Below are 7,869 nucleotides of genomic sequence, written 5' to 3'. Positions count from 1 at the left end.
AAAAATTCTTACCTGGTGTTTTTAAAACCAAAATTTTAAGTAGAGGGAATGTAAGTCTGCAATGCTGTCTAGATTAAAAATCCAACTATATAAACCTGATGCAAGTAGGTCTGCTTCATAGTAAGCAGTATTAGTGTCATAGGAAAAGGAGAACATGAGTGACAAAGAAGAGTAAGATATTAGTAGTCCAGGATTGTGAAAATAATCTCAAATATTTTATTTTTGAAAGTTGCGTAAATAGAAAATGTCGGGATTTGATTGGAAGAAATATAAGACTTGCGAATCGCGGCAACATGATTTGGCCTAGTGGAAACATGTGATAGAATGAGAGAAGTTTTTTTTTCTATGTAACATATTTTACGTATCGATGGAGGTTTTCTTTCAGAAAGTGGCGGGCTGAAAATATTTATAGCACAACAGAGTGGATGCTGTTTATAGGAGATCATTCGACGTCATTGAAAGTAAGTCAATTTTAAGGAGTTTTGAAATCAGATTTCTTAGGTTGTATGGGTTTTTTAAACACAGTCATTTTGATTGTGTTTTTTTTTCCCCGCTGTTATATGATGAATACCTTCAAGTCACTGATTTAAGTGAAATTTGATACATTCTGAGAACAGCAAAAATAAACCATTTAACATGTATAATTAATGTTATGGTTTTTGTACTTATGATATACATTTAGAAATGTGAGGTACATATGGGTAAGCTGAGTCTTCTGTAAGTGTCAATTTTAATGCTTACAGTGCTGTACTTCTGGGTACTGTTTTTTTTTAAAAAAAGAAAAGAGGCCTCACCTCAAAGAAAGCTCTTGAAAGCACACATCTTATTTGCATCCTAAAATAATCATTTTAAATGTTAGACACAATTTTATGATGGTTTCACATCTCTTTTGCGCTGTTATGGCATCACTATTGTGAGACATAAGCAATGCAAAAGAAGCATCATATTTCAAAATAGGCCTCATTTCATCAGCATGAAGATACTGTTTGTTGAAAATAAATATATTTAGGATTGTGTAGGGGTCGTAGAGAAGTAGAGGTTTATATAAGTGTCAAAGTTGTTTAAAAAGTGTTTCTTCTTGAACCTTTTCCCTTCTTTTTTCTAATTTTTAAATACATGTTTTAATATTTTTGGAAATGTTTGTTCTCTCTTTTACAGATTGAATGTATGAAAAATTTTCGTTAAAAATTAACAAGAATTATAAGGTAAATGTTTTCTACTTTTTTAACCTGCATTCCACTGCTGATGATGTCACTGACTATGTTATGAATGATGTAATAATTGGGCATATCTGTTATCTCGTTAAAAAAACGAACAGTAAGTTTAAGGATAGGAAACAGACAGTTATGTTACAAAAAAGACAGCTATAGGACGTAAACAAAAAAAACTGTTACTCGCAATCCACTGCTGATGATGTCACTGACTATGTGAAAAATAGTGTAATATATGACATGATCAGAAGTGAATTGCGGGTCACAGTATCTTTTCTTTACTCCCTATAGCTATCTTTATAGTAACATAGCTGTCTGTTTTCTTTCCTTATACTTACTGTTCCTTTTTTTAAAAAAAAAATTTTTGGTGCGCTCAAAGTTCGCGTACCGGATAGCGAACTGGGAGCGAACTAATAGAAATAGAGCTTGGCAGAGTTCAAAGAATTCTACCAATTTTTTTTAATAATGGGGAGGTAGTTCTGAAAAGAACTTTTTTTTTGTTTTTGTTGTTTTAAATTTTTTTTATTAGTTTTCTGAACATTTTTTATATTTTTTTGTTTTTTTCTGAACATTTTGTATTTTTTTTTATTTTTTGGGGGGAGGGGGGGAAACAAAAATGATTCATCGAAGAGGGCTCAACAGGAGCAACAAAAAAAAGAAGAATTTATTTTTGGGGGCGTTTTGGACATACATGATTTTTGATGGCTCTAATGATAAGAGTTATACTACTTTCGCGGTAGCATAATGTTTGATTGCACCTCATACAAACTTGTTTGACTTCCCCCATGTCCATTTGAATATTTGGGATCAGCTCCCTTGCTTCAGGTCCCGTAACTTCTGGCACAACCGATCTTCTGGCTATTGCTGGTGAATTCTGTTGTTCGTCTCGAAGCTGAGCTGCACTGTAGTTATTTGGGTGCCACCTGCTCATGTGTCTGTGCATAGTGAAATTCCCATAACTATATTTTTTATCCGTGCCTCTAGAAAGACGTTCGTCACAGATTCGGCAAAAGACATACCTGGCGTTCACTTTCTTTTGCCCTGGTGGAAATTTGAAAAATTGCCAAATGAAATTTTCCTTCCTGTTGTATCTCCTGGGCTCCTCAGGCAAATATTCAGACTCTTCCTCCTCTTCCTGCTCTTCCTCTTCTTGAAAGATTGGTTGAGTTGGTGGTCCTTTCTTTCCATGAGGAGGTAGAGGTGGTGGTGGGGGAACACTACCAGAAGCTACAACAGAAGCCATTTCCCTGGATTGTACAAAGGTCTTTCTCTCATCAAGATGAAAGTCAGAGTGAGGAAAGAAGGAGGGGTTTTCATCATTTGGGAAAAGCCAAAGTTCTAAACCAATGAAAAGTGTTAATTTTAGATCACATGACCTAGTATTACATCATTAGGAAACCAAAAGTGAAATGAACTAATGAAAAGTGTTATTATCGAGTCACATGACCTGCTGTCTTTACGTTTCGCGCTTTGCGCCGCTATCCAATCCGCTTTCGAGTCCGCTAACTTGGCGCGTCGGATAACGTATTACGCGACAACGCAAAACGTCATGATAACGTAACAGTCACGCTTAAGGAGCGATTACCGGCTCGCGCACCAAGTCGCTTGAATTCAGCTAACGGGAAGCTGACCAGTTCGCGGACTAGGAGCGGAACAATTTTTTTTAAAAAAAAATTGTATAAAAAAAATGTACAATATATTTTATGATTTAAAGAAAAATACATTTTACAGATAGAAATATTAGCTTTCAAAAAACCATTGAAATTCAATGAAAAAACCATAGGTTATACTCCATATATAGTTAGGAATTAGCATTTACAAAACCTTATTTTACTCGCATAAAACCATTGAAATTCCATATATAGTTAGATGCGCTAACTATATATCGCGCACCCGCAATCCACTGCTGATGATGTCACATATTACATCATTCATGACATGGTCAGTGACATCACTGATGACATCACTGATGACAACATCCAGTGACTGTATGTTTCTGTAAAGTTAAAATATGTCTTACATATTGAAGAATGAGTGGATGTATAAGTGTCTGGATGAAGGATTTAGTAGGTGCATGACTGACTGTATGATTGAGTGATTAAATGTGTCTCACTGAGTGCATGGGTTAGTGACTAAACTGTCTTAATTTGTGCATCATTATGTCTGTTGTTCTGTAAACTGTTGCATGTGTTGATAAGTAGCTATATGAGTAACTATATGGGTTATTGATTGGTTGCCCAAGTATTTGTATGGGAGACTGAGTGTGTGTGTGGGTGGCTGGGAGATGTATGACTCTGTGCATAGATGTGTAAGCAGTTGATTCACTAGATGTATGGCTTCAAAAGTGCATGTGGAAACAGCTGTATGGGCGGTTGACTGTGTGCATGAGTGTATTGGTGAGTGAATGGATATCTCAGTGCTACATGTCAAAGTAAGTACATATGTAAAACACAGTACATGTGAGAGTTGACATATATAAATAACTGTGCATAAGAGCCAGTGAATGTGTGAGTGGCTGTATGGATCATTGTGAACGTGTATCAGGGATTATATAAGAGAGTAAATATGTGTTAGTATATGTTTGAATAAGTAAAGTTTGTATAACTGTATAGTTGAGGAAATGGAGGTGTGATTGATTCTTTGCATGACTGACTAGGTGTTTGAGTAACTCCATGGATGAGTGGCAGTCTCTGAGTGTCTGTTTACACTGATTGTATCTAAGGTTATATTAGAGTCTGAAGAGGTTCATCGTATTATCACATGAATGATATCATCAGTGATGTGATCAGTCATGTCAAATGAGATGTCATCAGTGATGTCATCAGTGATGTCATTTGAGATGCCATCAGTGATGTCATTTGAGATGTCATTTGAGATGTCATCAGTGATGTCATCAGTGATGTCACTGACCATGTCATGAATGATGTAATATGTGACATCATCAGCAGTGGATTGCGGGTGCGCGATATATAGTTAGCGCATCTAACTATATATGGTATTTCAATGGTTTTATGCGAGTAAAATAAGGTTTTGTAAATGCTAATTCCTAACTATATATGGAGTATAACCTATGGTTTTTTCATTGAATATATATATATATATATATATATATATATATATATATATATATATATATATATATATATATATATATATATATATGTATTCACTGAAAAAACCATAGGTTATAGACCATATATAGTTAGGAATTCGCATTTACAAAACCTTATTTTACTCACACAAAACCATTGAAATTCCATATATAGTTAGTTGCACTAACTATATATCGCGCACCCGCAATCCACTGCTGATGATGTCACATATTACATCATTCATGACATGGTCAGTGACATCACTGATGACATCTCAAATGACATCACTGATGACATCTCAAATTACATCACTGATGACATCACTGATGACATCTCATTTGACATTACTGATCACATCACTGATGATATCATTCATGTGATAATACGATGAATCTCTTCAGACTCTAATATAACCTTAGATACAATCAGTGTAAACAGACACTCATTGACTGTCACTCATCCATGGAGTTACTCACACACCTAGTCAGTCATGCAAAGAATCAATCACACCTCCATATCCTCAACTATACAGTTATACAAACTTTACTTATTCAAACATATACTAACACATATTTACTCTCTTATACAATCCCTGATACAAGTTCACAATGATCCATACAGCCACTCACACATTCACTGGCTCTTATGCACAGTTATTTATATATGTCAACTCTCACATGTACTGTGTTTTACATATGTACTTACTTTGACATGTAGCACTGAGATATCCATTCACTCACCAATACACTCATGCACACAGTCAACCGCCCATACAGCTGTTTCCACATGCACTTTTGAAACCATACATCTAGTGAATCAACTGCTCACACATCTATGCACAGTCATACACCTCCCAGCCACCCACACACACACTCAGTCTCCCATACAAATACTTGGGCAACCAATCAATAACCCATATAGTTACTCATATAGCTACTTATCAACACATGCAACAGTTTACAGAACAACAGACATAATGATGCACAAATTAAGACAGTTTAGTCACGAACCCATGCACTCAGTGAGACACATTTAATCACTCACTCATACAGTCAGTCATGCACCTACTAAATCCTTCATCCAGACACTTATACATCCACTCATTCTTCAATATGTAAGACATATTTTAACTTTACAGAAACATACAGTCACTGGATGTTGTCATCAGTGATGTCATCAGTGATGTCATTTGAGATGTCATCAGTGATGTCATCAGTGATATCACTGACCATGTCATGAACGATGTAATATGTGACATCATCAGCAGTGGATTGCGGGTGCGCGATATATAGTTAGTGCAACTAACTATATATGGAATTTCAATGGTTTTGTGTGAGTAAAATAAGGTTTTGTAAATGCGAATTCCTAACTATATATGGTCTATAACCTATGGTTTTTTCAGTGAATTTTCAAGGTTTTGTAAATGCGAATTCCTAACTATATATGGTCTATAACCTATGGTTTTTTCAGTGAATTTTCAAGGTTTTGTAAATGCTAATTCCTAACTATATATGGTCTATAACCTATGATTTTTTCAGTGAATATATATATATACATACATATATAACCATATATCATCTGTATATCTATATAAATACAAACATAAATGCATGCATACATATACTTATATGCATACAGATGCATGTTATTTACATGAAAGTTGAAAAAACACTAATAAAAGCAAAGCTAAAAAGCCACCTCATTACAAACAGAATGGCTTTAACTTAAACGAGGGCGAGATCTATTGCATTTTCAATGCTTGTTTACTTTGGTTCCATCAAGAAGGCATTCAGATGTGTCACACATTTGCCATAAATTCTGAATGTTAGCACTCTAGTTGCACATTAGATCACTGTAGTAAAGCTACTGCTCACCAGGGACGTCTGTTGCTGGTATTCAAAGTGCATGTTTCAGTCTGCATGTCAGAATTTCTTTAATGAAATAGAAGAGGATTTGAGAAGTCACTCAAAATGATCCCTAATTTTTCTTTCTGAAGCTCTAATCATACTTTCTATGGCAAAATTAACCCCCTCATGTTGTTCCATTTTAAATTGAGTGTTTTCAGACTTACCACTTCATTCCAATCAAGATGGCTTCTGGTGTGCCATACTTTTGTCATAAGTAAGACTGTTAGCGCTCTAGTTGTTCTTTAGAACACTCTGGGACATTCTGTCATTGGGCTATACTTGGGGTACATCTGGGTGATATTTGGGCTACATTTAGGCTCTTTTGTCTCTGGTGGCCATCTTGGGAGACTGTATGTCAGAATGTTTTAATGAAATTGAAGAGGGTTTGAGAAGTCACTCAAAATGTGCCCTAATTTTTCTTTCTGCAGCACTAATCATAATTCATATGGCAAAATATACCCCCTCATTTTGTTCCTTTTTAAATTAAATGTTTTAAGAGTTACCACTTTATTCCAATCAAGATGGCTTCAGGTGTGCCATACCTTTGTAATAAGTAGGACTGTTAGCGCTCTAGTTGTTCTTTAGAACACTCTGGGACATTCTGTCATTGGGCTATACTTGGGCTACATCTGGGTGATATTTGGGCTCTTTTGTCTCTGGTGGCCATTTTGGGAGACTGCATGTCAGAATTTTTTAATGAAATAGAAGAGGATTTGAAAAGTCACTCAAAATGTGCCCTAATTTTTCTTTCTGCAGCACTAATAATACCTTCTATTGCATAATATACCCCCTCATTTTGTTCCTTTTTAAATTAAATGTTTTAAGAGTTACCACTTTATTCCCATCACGATGGCTCCAGGTGTGCTATACCTTTGTAATACGTAGGACTGTTAGCGCTCTAGTTGTTCTTTAGAACACTTTAGGAGGCTGCAGTAGAGCACAAAGGAATCAACTGACAGTCTCTGTCCTTGTTGGATGTACATGTTTTACTGAGAATGTCAGACTTCATTTTCACATGACTGAGAAAGATAATGTGAATTTACAGAAAATATGCTTTCAGTTTAGCTTATAGATCCCCTTCCAAACCACTGTGGGAAAATCATGAGATATTAGTTTTCTTTCAAACAATATTTATGATATCACAGCAGAAGGTTTTTTCACATGGTAAAATCACCTTAGAACCCACCACAATTCCTAAAACGAGTATGGTACCATCAACAAATGATTTATAATGTAACTAAAGTCCTAAAACCCTCTATTAGCTACAATGCTTTTTAATGAGGTGCTATCATGTATATTGGTCCCAAGATGGCTGCCAACACTTCTTGGATGAAGTGCTGACAGCCAATCAGATCAGATGTGTGGTTAGGCTCCGCCCAGATATATATCTTTTTTTGAACCTAAATTACTCAAAATCCACTGGAGCACATATATTGAGACCTAGCAAAGGCACATCGGGCTAACAGTCCCTACAATTTTTCCAAGTTTCGTGCAAATCCATTCAGCCGTTCGAGCTAAAAGTGAGGCCAACCGCCCTATGGAAATTAACATGGGAAAAACGCGTTTTGGGACACCCCTTTTTTCTCGGCCCCCCTTGATGAAACCCCCCCAAATTGTCAGGGGCTGCTCAGAAACAAAATGTTCAAATTTCCTGAAAAT

The sequence above is a fragment of the Lissotriton vulgaris genome, unplaced genomic scaffold (genome assembly GCF_964263255.1).
Source record: "Lissotriton vulgaris unplaced genomic scaffold, aLisVul1.2 SCAFFOLD_5802, whole genome shotgun sequence".
Lineage (NCBI taxonomy): Eukaryota > Metazoa > Chordata > Amphibia > Caudata > Salamandridae > Lissotriton > Lissotriton vulgaris.
This window is presented reverse-complemented; position numbering follows the sequence as displayed.